General features: G+C 36.4%; 1 protein-coding gene across 2 annotated transcripts in view; it reads right to left on the minus strand.

Annotated features, from left to right (window-relative positions):
* The window catches only part of FRYL (FRY like transcription coactivator), a 268832-nt gene that overhangs the window by 221991 nt on the left and 27896 nt on the right, over positions 1-18945 (minus strand). For both annotated transcript variants that reach the window (XM_070372372.1, XM_070372373.1), the window contains exon 2: positions 2780-2955. The gene's annotated coding sequence lies outside the window, so the exon portion shown is untranslated. The remainder of the gene's footprint in view (positions 1-2779; positions 2956-18945) is intronic.

Here is an 18945-nt window from a genome sequence, read left to right on the forward strand (position 1 = left end):
GCTCAGTCGTGTCCAACTCTTAGCGACCCCATGGACTGCAGCCTACCAGGCTCCTCCGTCCATGGGATTTTCCAGGCAAGAGTACTGGAGTGGGGTGCCACTGCCTTCTCCAAAATGTGTGAGAATTACAATTAACATTAACTGGATATTTGACTATATGGGAATTACTTTTTCAAAGTTACTAATGGTATAACGGTATCAACAGAAAAATACAAATAAATTTTATGATGCCTAGAATTTTCTTTAAAATAGTATAGGAATGGGAGGGAAGTTGGTGAGAGACAAGACAATTTGGCCATGACATGATAATCACTGAACCTGAGTAATGAATACAAGAGGATTCATTACACTAGTCTGTAACTTTTATATGTCTTAAGTTTTCTATAATAAAAATTATAATAAGATATAACACTTCCTCTTTAGGCACTGAAAAATTCTGAAGTAAAAAAGAACAGGTCAAGAAGTATGCTAGGTTACCCCCAAAAGGCAACTTGACTGTGACAAGGTGTGGGGTCTTCTAAAGACGGGTAAAAAGCCAAGCTTGGAAAGAACTGGTCTAGAGATAAAGTAAATGACTGCCTACTAGATCCAAACTTAGTTATGTGACCTTTTCCAACTGCATCAGGCAGCTAGAACTAGGAAATATATATTTGGCAAATTAACTTAGGTTTGTGGTTTGGACAGGGTCTTCAGAATGTTAAAAAGGCAACAGAACATAAGATGCTGCTGCGAATATGATCACGAGGATTGGGTTTTAATTAGAAAAGCAAGAAAATGCCAAGAAACAAGTCATAATAAAGAAAAAGAACAGAAATCGAGTGTTATGATCATGAGAGGAGACTCCAAGGCCTCAGAAGTACAACTAATTGATGATGTGATTTAAGGCAAGAAGTGACAGTCTATGAGACCTTGGGACTCCAGTCCTGGTGAGCTAGTAACACTGGTTTCTAGTAGGTTTCAGCTACCTGCCAAGCTCACCCTTTCCCAAGCTCATTTTAGAAGGAATCTGTATTTTTTAAAAGGGTCCCAGGATTAGAATCACTGGTATAAGATGCAGTGATCCTGGAAAATATGAAGGTGAAAACAATGGATACTAAACAGGTCAAGGAAACATGATGAGAGTAACTAATAAGATACAAGAGACAGAAAGGGAACAAATGAGTTAAGTGAAGAATTCTAACGGTCAAGACAACAGAAGGATAAGAATGTGAAGAAAAAGAATAAAAGCAAGATATCACAATCCAAAGACAATGACTAATTGACAGTGGGACCTTATTCTAACCCCACGATTCAAAGAAAGCAGCCTAAAAATATCTCTATCAGATAGGTTGGGAAAGAAAAGGTATCCTCAAAAAAACAAATATCTATCAATTTGTTCATTACAGACATAAAGTGTTGTGTGTATGAAAGCACCAAAAAAGAAACCTTATAAATTATTTAGTTAATTCACTCATTTCATAGATGAGGAAACCAAGGGCTATGAAGACTAATTAACTTGCACTTAAGAACACTATGTAATTAATTATTAGAATTAGAGCTAAGGAGTACCTCATTCTTCACTCAATCTCCTCATCTACCTACATGGTTTCTATTTGGAGACTTACCTCTTTACAGTGCTAAATGTTATCATATATATTTTATTTATAAATAAAAATTTGGTAACTCTTTGTTGACTGACACTCAAAATGAGTCTTCAATATTTTACATCAATAATTTTAATCGTTTCCCATGTCAGCAACTTGTTCTGCTCAATTTTACTCTTCTGCACCCCACCCCAAAACATGTGTTTTGAATAAATCTCAGAGACATTCAAAAAACATATTGGCTAACTAGCACCTATGCTTCCAAAAAAAGGTTAAAAATATGAAAAGGGACACACAGTGCCATGCTATAAAAAGAAGAGGTGGCATTACATACTTCTCTTATCAATTCCATAAATGTGCACATAATTTACAATTATGTCAAGAGGATGCTCTTGACTCAGTGGATTCAAAATACCTAAGTAGGTAGGAAAAGATAGCAATAGGAAGAACTACCTCAGCCTTATAATAAGAAAATATAGAGTACAGACCTAAAGTTGGAATCCATGGCTCTAGCAAAATGAAAACAGAACCAATAACAAATCATAAAATACTAACACAATTCACTTACCATGCAAGTTCTAGTTTGGACATGAAATTACTCTTATTTTCACAGCTTTTCTACTTCTAACATTTTTATCATTCCATAAAACAATTTTCTTCCCAAATAAAACTAGTTTTAGTAAACCCAGTTTTGAAAGCTCACTTATTGTAATAACCACTAAAAATGGTAATCACCTATAGCAGTAAATATAAGTTTAGATCATTATTTAAAAAACACTTGTAAAAATCTCTAATTATGAAATAAATATAAACTATGATCTTGTGACATCAGTAAGTACCACTTGTACTTCATTCAAAATGAAAATGAAATGATAAAAAAATAGCTAATACAGAGCATATAAAAGTGCACACACAAAAAGTTGTTTACATATTTTTGTATTCTTCATAAATACTGCATATTATACTATACCCAGATTATAATATGGAAAATGTTCTGAAATCTCCAAAAATTAGGTATTATTGTTATTCTTAGATAAGATTTTGAAAATTACCACACATACACAAAAGAATAGGTGCTTACCCATGTGTGAAAAGAGAACATGGCACAAAAAAGGGGAAGGTAATTCAAATGAATTAGCTGTTTTACAAATCCCTATTACTCCTTTTTAAAAGCACAATACATACATACCACTTACCACTTAGAAAGGGTTGCTGAGGCACAGAGTTTGTAGAAAAAACACCAAACATGGAAAGGATCCATCTAGAAGCTTTTTCAATCTGGAGCTTGTACTTTATAGGCACACAAGTGGGCACACTGGTGCAAAACAGTAGTGATTCACCATGTACAATGCAGAATGTGGAATGTTAAAGGCTGAACGACAAAGAAAAAAAGAGAGAAAAGAAACATGGTAGGTTATTAGTTACTAATAACAGCCATGTTTAAAACAATAGTTGTAACACTTGGTAGGTTTCATGTAACATATATCATTATTGAACTTAGTTTTTAGAACTTGAGAATTTAGCCAAGAAGAACTTACTTACTAAAAAATCTCAACTATATACGGAAAGAATCTCTCTGGAGAGAAAAAACAAGAAAAGGAGTATTTGTCATTTAAAGGTTCTAAGTTAAATCTTTCATCACCGATAACATTTTTTTCAAGTACATTGTGAATCTCCTCACCATCTAAGCAAAATTACCTATTTCTTGATGATACAAGGGTCATCATCATAACAGTCCTTCCATAGTACTTGAGTATACATACATTATGGGGCAATGACTCTATAGACCTTTTCAAAAGGTACCCTAAGGCACTCCAAGAAATGAGCATTCTCTATTGCTAGATATCTTGTTATCTACAGTATCAAGAATGTACTTATTCTTTGACCCAACAATCCTCCTTCTGGTACATTTTCCTACAGATACAATTCAGTTCAGTTCAGTTCAGTCGCTCAGTCGTGTCCGACTCTTTGCGACCCCATGAATCACAGCACGCCAGGCCTCCCTGTCCATCACCAACTCCCGCAGTTCACCCAAACCCATGTCCATCGAGTTGGTGATGCCATCCAGCTATCTCATCCTCTGTCATCCCCTTCTCCTCCTGCCCCCAATCCCTCCCAGCATCAGAGTCTTTTCCAATGAGTCAACTCTTCGCATGAGGTGGCCAAAGTACTGGAGTTTCAGCTTTAGCATCATTCCTTCCAAAGAACACCCAGGACTGATCTCCTTTAGAATGGACTGGTTGGATCTCCTTGCAGTCCATGGGACTCTCAAGAGTCTTCTCCAATACCACAGTTCAAAAGTATCATTCCTACAGATACAATTGCACACTCACAAAATAAAGTGTACAGCACGATTATTGTGGGATAATCTATAAAAGTGAAACACTGAAAACAACCTAAGAGGATTGGTAAAATCACCTATGATGCATCCACTATAAGGAATATGATGCGAGTATTAAAATGATTAAGGAAGCACTCTGTATTTCCATGGAAACATCATCAGAGAATGTACATATATGTTGTTATAGTCTGTGTTCTTAACAAGGGGAGGGAAAAGGGAAGAAAGAATATCTATTTTTATTGGTTAAATTTTACTAAAAAGTAAAGAACCATAAGAAATTGCTTAAAAAAAAGAGGCAGGGGACGGGAGAGTCAAGGGGATTGGTTACCAATAAAGGACGGTAAAGAAACAGGGATAGAAGCTAAGATTTCAAAGTGTCACTCTGACTTCCAAAACATGTAAATGTTTAAACAAAATAAAATTTAAAACAAGTTCCTCAAAAAAGCTTAATTTTTACTCTTTCATCCCTTTTTTATTAAAACACAAGCTGTTATACGGTCAGTATAACAAGGCTACTCTCCTGGAATGTGCATGTGTGCTAAGTGCGTGCTAAGTCGCTTCAGTATGTCTGATTCTTTACTACCCCGTGGACTGTAGCTTGCCAGTCTCCTCTGTCCATGGAATTCTCCATGCAAGAATACTAGAGTGGCTTGCCATTTCCTTCTCCAGGGAATCTTCCCAACCCAGGGATTGAACCTGCATCTATCTCCTGTGGCTTGTGCATTGTAGGTAGCTTCTTTACCACTGAGCCACCAGGGAAGCCCTGGAATGGTGAATGGCAAATTACTTCCTTGTCTTTCAGAGAAACTCTTCTCTTTCCTACTGGGAGTAATTCCACATATATTCAGTGCCTACTATCTACCAGCAATACATATATCAGTGAACAAACCCAAAAGATGCCTGCTCCAATGACCTTAAAATTCACTGTCACCCATTTACTCATTACTAGTGAAGGTACACTAAGAAAGGAATAAGTATACATTTGCTAGAGGAAATGTAAATTTGACAACCATTCTGAAAAGTAAATTTGTCAATACGTAACAAGAATCTTTAATACGTTCATAGCTGTTGACCTAGTAACTCTGTTCCCATGAATGCAAAATGCAGAGAGAATTTTATATACAAATTTTTTTATACTATTTATAAAGAAAATTTTTTTACATTATTTTAAAAGAAATTTTACATTATTTATAAAGAAAAATTCTAAGGAATATAAATGCCTGAAATAGAGAAAATAGTTGGCTAAATTATGGTTTATTCAGCAGATGGAACATTATGCTACAGTTAACCTAGAAGTAATTTCTAGTTAAACATGTTAGATTAACCGCAAATATTTATCCCTATTCCATGTCTGGCTCCTCTGAAATAATTGTAAAAATTTTTTAAAGTAATAAGAACACAAAAGCCAGAGAGAACAGAATAGACATTCTTTGATAGGATAAAATTAAAATACAATTTCAAAAAAAGGGGGGCAGAATGATGTTAAACAACAATTTTAAAAAAAGGGGCAGGACTCAAAATTATATATAATTTTATCCATTTTTTAAAAATTACATTGAAACAGAGATAAATAACTTAATATTATTTCTAAATAGTGATTTTAAATAAATGATGTTTTTATCTTTTATGCTTTTCTGTATTTTCCAAAATATCTACAAAGGGCATTTATTACTGTTATAGTTAGAAAAATATAATCTTTTTAAAACATATAGAGAACATATATATGGCCTAAGAAGGCCATAATCAAAACAAAGATAACAAGTGTTGGCAAGTGTATGGCTAGAACCCCCTTCACACACTGCTGGTAGGAAGATAAAATAGTACAGCCACTTTGGAAAACAGTCTGGCAGTTCCTCAAAAATAAAATATGTCCTAACCATTCCACTCCCGGGTATACAGCAAAAGAAATTAAAACATACATCCATGCAAAAATATGTGTACAAGTGTTCACAATAGGGTGATAACCCTATACTACAGAAACTGTCATAATAGCATTATTTGTATTACAGTCAAAAGGCAGAAACAATACAAATGTCATCAACTGATGAATGGATAAATAAAATGTGGTGTATCCATCCAGTGGAGTGTGCCATAAAAAATACTGGTACATGCTACAACATAGATGAATCTGAAACAATTAGGCTAAGTGAAAGAAGCCAGTCACAAAAGGTTACACATTACATTATTCCATTTTATGAACAGACAAATCTATCAATATACAGAGAAAAGATAGATTAGTGGTTGACTCTGGACAGGGAGGAGATGGGGAGGTAATGGATACAGGATTTCTTTTAGGGGATGATGAAGATATTCTAAAATCAATTGTGGTTGTGGCTGCACAAGTCTGTCAATACACACAAACCTCAAATTGTACACTATAAACTGGTGACTTGCATGGTATGTGAATTATATCTCAATAAAGCTATTATATTAAAAAAATATACACAGCCTATCACTTCTTCACCACTCAACAATATTTCACATATTATTCCTTATCACCTTGCAACACTATATAACAGGAAAAGCATTAGATTCAAGATAAAACCAGATTCTCATCAGTCCTAAAACCACTGATAAACCATAACTCCCAAGTTTCCATTTCCTTTTGTGGGGAATGCTCCCAAGTTTCCATTTCCTTTTGTGGGGAATGAGGAGTCCTTTTTGGTATAGCACCTCATTTTTCTCCCAACGACTGAAGTGCATTCCTACCAAGAGTAAGTTATCTTGTATTTGTCCAAAATTCGCCTTGCCAATATATCTTAGCTAAATTTTATATCAAAAGTATATTGATTTAAGAAGAAGAAAAAAAAATTTTATATCAAAAGTATGAGTGCAAAAAGAAAATGTTTTGTTTCTGAAACTTAAGCCAAACAATTTGAAAAAGGCAAGTCACTTTTAAAATATCCTAAAGAGAAGGCCTCAGCTCTACATCAAAAAACTGATAATATCTGAGCATTTATACACTTGACTATAAAACATTTAAGGCACATACCTTCCCTATGATTCTTCATCCCTATGTAACACGATCCCAAATACTAGTTGATTATACAATCAATATTGTATAGAAGACTGTATTGCATGTAATTTATTTGTATAAAAGACTAACAGAAGTACACTATTATTACTAGTATTCTATCTCACACTCTAAAGACTGATGGTTGACCCTCCTGAGTTGTCTCTTAGAAAGGCTGAAACTTTTCTATTCTTCAAGTCTCAGGACCACCACAGTCCTGTACTCTCTACAGATATCTTCATCTCTCAAACTGAAAGAAGATGCCCAATGTAAACTTATCAAATTCAGTTCAAGGCTGCTAAAGTCCCTCTTCCTGTGCTCTTGGGCCCTCCGAACCCTCTCTTTTTAAAGCAAAACCTATATCTGACCTGTATATTCAGATGACCATTAAGGGGAAAAAAAATCTTACATTCATGCACCACAGACTTCCCTTTATTTCCTCTTACTACAATCTGGGCCTCTACGTCTTCAAGTCTCAACTCATCAACTCAGCCATTTACCCTCTGACCCCAACCACTGCAATACTAAAATACCCTTTTGTCAAAAGGACTCCACAAAGCTTCTCACCTGCCCTCTCTCACTATTCTGATGCACCTCAGATACTGCTCCCGAGTGCATCTTTCAAATTGTATGACTCTGATCACAAAGCTCCCTGACTCGGTAATTCAGTGGTACTCCCAATGCCTACAGAATAAAGTCCAGAAATCCCTTAGCCTCACAGTCGAGGTTCTAATGGAAGAGAACAAAGCGCTAGCCCATCTCCCTAATGTTCTCTAGAACTCTGCTCTGTGCCAACACACGCCATTCCTTCCTACGCCCAGATCTTCCTTCCATCTGGAATGCCCTCCCTTTGCCTCTATGCATTAAAGTCCTCTAAAGTCATTTTTTATTTATTTATTTATTTTTTCTAAAGTCGTTTTTAAAGTAGAAAATCACTTTTTAAATCACAGGACTGGGTTTCTCAACCATAAGAGCTTCAAGGACTTTTTATAAGGGTTATAAATGTTAGAAGTATTATAAGTGTTACAATGTGTAAATTTAGAAAAAGAGCCAACATGTAGCACATAATGTTGTTACTGTTATCCATTCAACATAATGAGGGTTCAAAACATATTTTTTAATTGACATGCAAAACAAAGAAGTCTTTTCCAATCATACTATAAACTTTGCTCTCAAAGCAACAGTTTAAGATCTGATACCTCTGGAAGTTAAGATGATGAAAATTTCTGATAATCAAAACTTCAGTTTCTGGGAATCTCACACAGATTTATGATGTATGAACAGCAACCTACTATTTCATGATTTAGTCAAGAACAACTTGATTTATAATCACTTCACCATATATATAAGTCATGTTGCTGTACACCTTAATCAGTGTTGCATGTCAATTATACCTAAATAAAATGGAAAGAAAAAATGTTTAATATATTTTAACTAATAAAATTTAACATTTAACCAAAAATGGGCGGTGAGGGCAAGCCTTATCAACATAAAGTAGTTTCATCATTTACTTTTTTAAAAAGTAAGGTACATATAATTTACCATCTTAACCACTTTAAGCATACACCTCTGTGGTACCAAGTACATCCATACTGTTGTACAAAGACCACCACCATCCATCTCCAGAAATCTTTTTATCTTTCAAAACTGAAACTCTGTATTCACTAGACAATAACTTCTCTTCCACTCCCCGCTCCCCGCTCCCAGGCCCTGGCAACAAGCACTCTACTCTCTGTTTCTACGAATTTGACTACTCTAGATATCTTATTTAAGTGGAATCATACCGTATTTGTCCTTTTGTCACTGGCTTATTTCACTAAACACGAGGCCTCTTTGAGGTTCATTTGTGTTATCATTTACTTTTTCAACAAGAACTCCAAAACCACATAAAGGACATGGTTTAAACATTTTCTAGTTTAAACTCATAGTTTTAGCATACTCTGTATTATATGGCACTGGACTGCAGATCTGGCTGACTCAAATTACAGAAAGAAAGGGAAAGTAGAATAACACATACTCAACAATCTGGTATGATACCAGGTATCAAACTAGGTGCATGTCACACAATGAAATCCACGCAACTCTAAACAGATAGGTTATTACTATTCTCAGTTGGTAAATGATAAAAAGGTGATTCAGAGGACCTCCCATGTCGCTGCCCTATCTCCATTTTGTTTTATCATTCCATTTATCACTATCTGACATATAAACATACGTACATACATTTTATTTCCTTATGTGCAACTTATATGTAGGCAAAAAATAAGTTGAGAATCACATTTATTCAACAACGTTATATCTATAATACAATGCCGCTTAGAAGCTGAACATTTTATAATCTCTAGGTTTTCTGAGATGCTTGTCCATAGGTACATTTCTTAGATACTCAAAAGTTGAGAGATTTTATTATTGCCAAAGATATGGGTTTTTGGGGTTTGTTGGTTTGTTTGTTTTTTTTTTTTTTTTTTTTGAGTAGGTATGGGAGGTGGGGGGTATTGGAAGACAGAAGTAGGGAATAAAATTCCAAGTAAAAAATCCAAGGGTCCAAGAAGGCTGGTCTCCAGTAAGCCCAGATCTGCTATTATAACATCCTCATCTTCTATAAATTTTGTTTTTTTAAATCAAACTTCACCCGAGGACTTTTCTACCAAGCAAGAATTTACAATATGAGGAGAGACACTAGGTTGTGATGGATGGTCTAGTTACCCTTGAATATACTGTCACTATAATACTAACCATATTTACATTACACTACAGATTTCCTTTTTCTGTTTCAGAGTGAAAAATATTCCCACCACCATGTACTGCTACATTTTCTCCCTTAAAATTGGTTAAAGTTTTTCATCACATTTCAAGAAATTAAGAACTAGACACCTAACTTCTAAATTTTATAAACTGTATTTTTTCATAATCTAAATGAGAATATCTTCACAATAAGAAGAATTTTAAATATTCTTTAGAGAAATCAAAAAATGTTAAGGGGTCCCACTAAATAAATTCCCACTTGCGACAAAAGTCTACATTTCCCATTAGTTTACTGTTTTCAAAAAATAAATTTCTCTTCATCACAGTTTGAATGTTACTTACAAAAGGAGTACTGTATTCACAAAATAATTTTATCTTCACTGATGTAACAAGAAGTCAGTGGTTTCCTTTTTGTGGTAAACAATGGGCCTTGGGAAACATGTTCTCTGGTAAATGTCTTTCACATATTTTTAAATACACAATTGGTTCCACTTCCTAATAATCACCATTTACCAGAAATGCAAAAGATAGAAATCTATCAAGATACACAATAAGACTAAGCAAGCCAAAAAAGAAGAAAGCAAAAGAAAATTACAAATGTTCTCTGAAGAGGGTGGGGTCGAGAAAACTTCTAACCCAACCCCAACCAGCTATGGATTGCTTTTTAAAATGGAGAATATCAACGTAAGGTGACAAAAATCTCACATTTTTCTCTCCATTCCTTAGGGATCAGGCCCATCAGTATCAAACATACCATAAGGATCACTCATCTTAAAGAGAATAAAAGGGGGTAAGCCCTCCTTGACCACAAAACTTTCCCTGTCAGTATGGCCCTGTTAATCTGTTCCCATTTATAATTAACATCTTCCAGACAATTCTCTCTAGTCAGCATTTCAGCACCTCACAATTCCATTCCCTCCCATCTTCTATGCACAGGACTGCTGCCAGTGTCACTGATGACCTCTGCTGCTGCTAAGTCACTTCAGTCGTGTCCGACTCTGTGTGACCCCATAGATGGCAGCCCACCAGGCTCCCCCGTCCCTGGGATTCTCCAGGCAAGAACACTGGAGTGGGTTGCCCTTTCCTTCTCCAATGCATGAAAGTGAAAAGTGAAAGTGAAGTTGCTCAGCCGTGTCTGACTCTTAGCGACCCCATGGACTGCAGCCTACCAGGCTCCTCCATCCATGGGATTTTCCAGGCAAGAGTACTGGAGTGGGGTGCCGTCGCCTTCTCCGACTGATGATCTCTACCCCTCATGAAATCCAAAGGTCAACAATCAGGACTCATCATGGCTGACTCGCCAGCAGCATTTCTCTCCCTCGTTGTTGAAAACCTTCACTTGGATGGCAAGATGCCACACTTCCTGGTTCTCTCCTTTTCCTCAGGAGTTGCTCCTCCTCTGCCTGTTTCCTAACTCAAAATGTTAGAAAGCCCAGGGCCAGTCTATCCCCTTTTCTCCACTGACATTTACCTCTAGATCTTATCCAGGCTAAAGGCCTTAAATTCAAACCTGGAACTTGTCAGCATATAGATGGTATCTCTGGCCCAGACCTCTCTATTGAGCACTAACCTTGCAAATTCAAAGACCTGTCTGTTCATCTAATAGGATGTCAAACACAACTCTTAACACCGTGTCCTAAATCTTTGCCTACTCCCTGCACTGCACCTCAGTAAATAATGCCACCATTCTTCTAGCTGCTCAGCCCAGAAATCTGGCAGTCACTTTTACTCTTTTCTTTACCTCACACCCTCACATCTAATCCATCAACAAGTTGTGTCAACTCTACTTTCAAAATGCTGGATGTTTTAAATCTGACCACTTCTTTCCCACCCACTGCAACCTCCTAGTCACAGCCATCATCATTTCTGGCCCACACAATTCAAGGAGCCTCTTAACTGGTACCCATGAATCTGCTTACCCCTTAATTCTCCACATAGTCACTAGATTTTTTTTTTTTTTTTTTTTGCCACATCACACCATGGAGCTTGCAGGATCTGTTCCCCAACCAGGGATTGAGCCTGGACCAAGCAGTGAAAGCATCGAATCTTAACCACTAGACCACCAAGGAGCTCCCAAAGTGATCTTTTTAGACTATAAATTTATTCACTCCACTTGTGCTCAAAAATTCTCCACTTGTTTTCCATCAAATGTAAAAAATATCTGTGGTCTCCCTAAAGTTTCCTTTCCTCTATGCTAGCTACACCAGCTCTCCTGCTATTCCTCAAATTCAAGAAGCTTACTCCCACATCAGGGTCTGTGTACTTGCTAATCCCTTCACTGGGAAAGTGCCTTCCTTTGAGTATGCCTTGTTCTTGCCCTTCAGAAGACTGCAAATGCCACCTCCTGCAAAGAGCCCATCCCCATCACCCTATCAGAAATAACCCACACCTGTGCATGTGTGCTTAGTCGCTCAATTGTGTCTGACTCTTTGAGACTCTTTGCACTGTAGCCCACCAGGCTCCTCTGTGTAAGAATACTGGAGCAGTTGTCATTTCCTCCTCCAGGGGATCTTCCCAACCCAGGGATTGAACCTGAGTCTCCTGTGTCTGCTGTACTGCAGATGGGTTCTTTACCTGCTGAACTACTGGGGAAGCCCAACCAACACTCATCACACTCTAAACAGACTTAATTTCTCATCATAGAGCCTATCATCTAATATCTGTTTAATGTTTGCCTACCCGACTAAAAAGGAAGTTTCAGGAGGGCAGAGGCTATCATTTGTAATCCCCAGTATCATCATCTCCTAGTTCACAGGTATACAATAAAAATTTATTAAATAAATGATGGCAAATATATGATATGCACTAACAAAAACAAAACAAGAACCAATATATAGACTTTCAAACATTTTATTGAACAAAGTGACTATTAACCACTTTATAAGGTTCTCTTTTACAACCTTTAGAGAAGCTAAGGGAAGCAGAGAATGAGAGAAGAAAAGAAGTGAACTTTCTTGTCTTCAGCACATAAATCCAATATATTTGCATACCCTACCTTATATACATTTTCAGATGGAACCTAATGTCTCCAGAAAATAGCAAGTTTTAAACTGTTTCTTTTCTTCTTATTAAATACCTGAAGCAACCTGCATCCAAACAATCAGCTTAAAAGGAGGAACAATACTTAGAGGATAACCTAGGAATACATATTTGACTAGACCCCTGTTCCACTAATCTCTAAGATAATTTAGTCAACATAAAAAGGAAAACTTCAGCAAGAGACGGGAAATTAAAAAGGGGTATTGCCCCCACCCCTGAAATTTTGAGCCTCCACAAAGATATTTTAAAGTAAGAAAAATGGGAAAGGAGAAGCAATGTGTCATTGATGGGCTGTATCCTCAAAGCTAGCTTACAAGTCTACTCCACTGAGGTGCACATCAGAGGCCGATGCTCAGTCCCTCCCACCATCAAATTCATGCGGCTAGATACTAACTGCAACCTTCAACAGACTCTGACTATCCTTTAAGAGAAGAAAACAGAATAAAATCTCATGCCAGGCTGTGAGCCTGTACTATTTATCAACATAGAATAGGGTGTACACAGAACAATCACCAGTCTGAAGAAGAGAATTGGCAGATATAGAACTGATCAAACGTTCGGACAAAGATAATGACCTTGGCAGAATTCTAAACAAAGAGGTAAGAAGTGAAGCCATTTGATTTTCTAAGATATTCACTGTTTTGGGGGCATGGAGTGGCAGTCAAGCAGACATTCTACAAAGGTATATCTACAATCAGGTTTAGGGACTTGAGGAGACTCCTCTCAAAAAACAACAAAACATTCCATAAGAATAACAAAGATACAAGGGATATTAACAATACCCACTTCCCCTTTCCTTCTAGGCTTTCCTTCTCCCTCTTGAAGCCAGGCATGGTCATGTGATTTATGTTGGCCAATGAAATGTGAGTAGAATTGATAAATAAATTTCCAATGGAAGTATTTAACTGTTGACACTAGGTTCCAAACCTCTCTTTCCCATTGTCTCTGTAATTATAGAGGGAGCTACTGATATGAAAGTACAATGCCAAACCTACAGAGAGAAGATACTTGCCCCAAATGCATGGACTTGAATGAGAAAGTCTTGCATTTTGGGCACAAATAATTTGAGGATTGTTTTCACTGTAGCATAAGCTAACTTCACTTGATTATTTTAAAATTCTAATTAAATTAATTAAAATTTGGCGAATCCAGAAAATCAGACAAGGGAAAATATTTCAGAGACAAAAAAACATACACACATGACAGCATAATGAGAAACAGTTTATAACCATCCATAGAAATAGAGGACTTTAGTAGAATCTCTCTCCAAAATAATTTCATCTTAATTTAAAAAATTTTAAGAATAGTCGGCTATCTCTGAAAGGATGCACAAGAAACTGATAATACTGGTTGCATCCAGGAAAGGAAACTAAAGTAATAGAAAAAGTAAGGAGAGACTTCCAGTTTCCATTCTGGCATGAAAGACATCACTTCATCTTTTAAAAAAGGTAAAAAGATAAACAAACTGAAAAAGCAACAACTCTTAGATTCATAACCACTAGTCCCAAACTTGGATGTAGGCAGATGCAGAGAATCACAACTTTTGAGAGCAATACCCAGGAGCAGATGCTTTCACAGGAGCCAATGGCAGGGTAAGAAAACCTGAACTGTAGTTGATAAATTGAGAGGTTCAGCGTGGACAACTATGAGTGTTAAAAACTCCAAGGGGACCAATACCAGGGGGAACCCCATACTTGTGTGAGTTTATCTCCAAGAGCCCCACTTGATTCTAATGTGTTTGTGTGCTCAGCCATGTCCGACTCTTTGTGACCCCATGGGCTGTAGCCCTCCAGACTCCTCTGACCGTGGGATTTCCCCCAGGCAAGATACTGAATAGGTTGCCATTTCCTCCTCCAGGGGATCTTCCCAACCCAGGGATCAAACCCGAGTCTCTTGTGCCTCCTGCCTTGGCAGGCGGATTCTTTACCACTGAGTCACCTGGAAAGCCCCCTAGTTCTAATTGTGAATATCAAAGAAAAATCTCCTCAGGTTTCTGGCAGGGGGAAGGGGTAAATATTTTGAAATACTCCAAAGTATTCTGTTCTCCTTGACAAAGTTTGCCCTCAGGAGAAACTAAGAAACTATTACCTAGAACCTAACTGATGTAGGAGAAGGGAAATACCCAACGCCAGCTCCCTCTGGCCATCCTGCACCACCACCTAAGGTGGGAGAAAAAACTGAGAAGCACTTGTGAAGTTCACAGTCTGGAGGAATAGGTTGACTAAAAGGCTGCAATCTAATCATGGGGTCTTAACACACCTCCCCTCCTTCCACATCTCAACACCACATTACTGAAGAAGGCCTATTTAAGTCAGTCTCTTTTACTTTAAGTAAAAGTTCTTAAGTGCTTTTGAGAACAAAACCCATGAGCAGATGCTTCCATGGGAGCCAATGCCAGGGTAAGAAAACCTGAACTGTAATTGACAAATTGAGAGGCTCTGCGTGGACAACTATAAGTGTTAAAAAGTCCAAGGGGACCAGTACTAGGGGGGATCCCCATACCTGTGTGAGTTCATCTCCAAGAGCCCCACCTGATTCTGTGAGTGTGTGTGTGTGCTCAGTTCTGTAAGCCCATGCCCAACTACCAAGAAAATATTACAAGGCATACTAAAAGGAAAACAAAGCAGAAAATGAAAAGACGAAGTAAGCATCATAACCAAATTCATATATGGCAGGATGTTGGAGTTTCCAGTCTGGGAATTCAAAACAACTAATTAATATGCTAATAGCTCTAGTGGATAGAGTAGAAAGCAGGCAAGAAAAGATGCACAATATAAATAGAGAGATGGAAATTCTAAGAATCAAAAAGAAACATTAGTGATCAAAAACATTGTAACTGAAATTGTAATGGAAATAAAGAGAAGCACTGATGGATTAAGGAAAAACTTATGTGAGCTTGAGGATGGACAGGGAGGCCTGGTGTGCTGCGATTCATGGGGTCACAAAGAATCGGACACAACTGAGCGACTGAACTGAACTGAGGATATATCACAGAAACCTGAAAAGAAATAGAATACTGAAAAGCAAAGAGAAAAAACACTGAATAAAATAAAACAGAATATTCAAGAGCTGTGTGACAACTACAAAGGATCTAACATACATGTAATAAGAACAGGAGAAGAAAGAGAGAAAGAAACAGAAGAAATATTTGAAACAATAATGACTGAGAATTTCCCCAAATTAATATCAGATACCAAAACCACAGGTCCAGGAAGGTCAGAAAACACCAAGCAGAAAATACAAAAAGGAAAAAAGAAACCCAAACCTACCACACCCAGGATATATCATGTTCAAAATCAAAGATAAATTTTAAAAATCCTGAAAGAAGCCAGAGGAAAAAGTAAACATTACCTATAGAGGAACAAAGAATCAAAACCACCTTCTTTTGAGAAACCATGCAAGCAAGAAGAGAGTGGAATGATATATTTCAAATGTTGACAGAAAAACAAACAGACCTAGAATTCGGTACCCTCAAAGTCACCCTTCAAAAGAGAAAGAGAATAAAGACTTTCTCAAACAAAAGTTGAGAAAATTTGTTGCCTTCCAAAAAATATTAAAAGAAGTTCCTTAGAAGGAAGGAAAATGATATAGGTCATAAACTCAGAGCTACACTAAGAAAGGAAGAATATCAAAGAAAGAATAAGAATGTAAAATATAAACTTTTCCTATTTTTAGTCATAACTCATCTAATAGACAACAATTTGCTGAAAATAATAATAGCAACAATGGATTCAATTATGTATGTCTAGAAGTGAAATGAAGGACAGCACTGATATAGGGAAGAAAGGGAAGAATTAGAATTATTTTACTATAAGTTATTCTCTCTACTCATGAACCAGTGTAGTGTTATTTGAAAGTAGATTTGGATTAGTTGTAAATATATACTGGAAAATATAGAGAAATGACTAAAAACAGTTTAAAAAGAAGTATAATTGATATGCTAACAAAGGTGAGAAAAGAGAATTGGATTAAATACTCAAAACCATAAAAGGCAGAAAAAGGCTTAAAGGAAAAGAAAAGAAAAAAGAACAAGGGTAACAAATGGAAAACAAATATGAAAGAAATTAATCCAATTGTATCAACAATCACTTTGAACATCAATGGTCTAAATGACTTGATTAAAAGACAGATTATTAAAGTGGATTGAAAACCAAGACCCAACTATATTATCTACCAGAAACCCACTTTAAATATAAAAACACAGATTAAAAGTAAATGGATGGAGAAAGATACACCATGCTAAAACTAGTAAAAGACAGACTGTCTGTGTTAGTCGCTCAGTTGTGTCCAACTCTTTGTGACCTTCACTCAGTTGTACCTAACTCTTTAGGATTGTAGCTCACCAGGCTCTTCTGTCCATGGAATTCTCTAGGCAAGAATACTGGAGGGGGTAGCCATTCTCTTCTCCAGGGGATCTTCCCAACTGATGGATCAAAGCTAGAGACAGATTCTTTACTGTCTGAGCCACCAGGGAAGCCCTAATAAAAGACAGATTAGCTATTCTAATTTCATACAGAGCAGACTTAAAAGCAAAGAAAGTTATGAGCGATATAGACGGGACTGTGCGTGCATGCCTACAGTCAGGACTCTTTGCCACCCTCTGACTGTAGTCTGCCAGGCTCCTCTGTCCATGGGATTATTCCAGCAAGAATACTAGAGTGGATTGCTATTTCCTCTTCCAGGGGGATCTTCTCAATCCAGGGATTAAACCCACAGCTCCTGCAGCTCCTGCATGGGCAGGCAGACTCTTTACCACTGAGCCACCTGGGAAGCCCATATATGGGATTACAGAATGATAAAGGGGTCAGTTCTCCACAAAGACATAACAGTCTTCAATGTATATCTACCTGAAGCAAAAACTGAGAAATAGATGAACCCACTATTATAGCTGGAGACTTCAATACCCCTCTGTCAGAAATAAACAGGCACAGCAGTCAGAAAATCAATAAGGACATAGAACTCAACAACACTGTCAATCAACTGGTTATAACCGACCTCTGCAGACTACTTCAACAACTGCAGGATGCATATTCTTCTCAGGCTCGAAGATAATATTCACCAACTAATTTAAAAGAAATCACAACATCTACTCTCAGACTGCAGTGAAATTAAGCTAGAAATCAATGACAAAGATAATAAGAAAAATCTCAAATCACATGGAGGTAAAACAACACACAGCTAAATAACGCAAGTCAAAGAAGAAATCTCAAAAAAAATTTTTTTAATATTTTGACTAAATGAAAATGAAAATACAATTACCAAAATTTGTGGAAAATAACAAAAAAAATCCATAGAAGGGAATTTATACTAAGAACATTGAATGCATATATTAGAAAAAGAAATCTTAAAATCAATAAACCAAGTTTCCATTTCTAAAAAGTAGAAAGAGCAACTAAGTGCCAAAAGAAGAAAAATAATAATAAATTAGGGCAGAAATCAATTAAAGCAAAATTAGCAGAAAAAAATTAATAAAACCACAAGCTGATTCTTTGAAAAAAAATTAGTAAAACTGACAAATCTCTAGCCAGACTGACTAAGGGAAAAAAAAAACAGATACAAATTGCTAATAATAGAAATGAAAATGGACATCATTACAGATCCTATGAATATGTGAAAGAATGAATAAATACTATGAGCAACTCTATGTCCACAAATCTGATAACCTAAATGAAATGGAACAATTCTTTGAAAGACACAATCTGCAAAAATTCTCACAAGAAGAAATAGACAATTTGACTAGGCCTGTTTTTATTAAAGAAATTGAATCAATAATAACATTCCAACACAGAAAGTACCAGGCCCCTTACAAAAATTAACTTAAAATGTAAATGCAAAACTATAAAATTCTTCATAAATAACATTAGTAGAAAACCTTAATGACCTTGGGTATGGCAATAATGTTTTAGATATGACACCAAAAGCACAATCAATGAAAGAAATGGTAAGGATATTGATAAGCTGGACATTATTAACATTAAAAACTTCTGCTCTGCAAGACACTATCAAGAGAATAAGAAAATAACTACTGACTGAGAGAAAATATTTGCCAAATACACACCTAATAAAGGGCTGCTGGGGAAAAAAACAAAAACAAAGAGCTCTTAAAATTCAATACAAAAATGACACAATTTAAAAATGGGCCAAGAACCTTAACAGACATCTCGCCAAAAAAGATATTCAGATAGCAAATAAGCATAGAAAGAGATATGTCACAGAATATTTCA

Source organism: Bos mutus, chromosome 6 (genome assembly GCF_027580195.1).
Source record: "Bos mutus isolate GX-2022 chromosome 6, NWIPB_WYAK_1.1, whole genome shotgun sequence".
Classification (NCBI taxonomy): Eukaryota; Metazoa; Chordata; class Mammalia; order Artiodactyla; family Bovidae; genus Bos; species Bos mutus.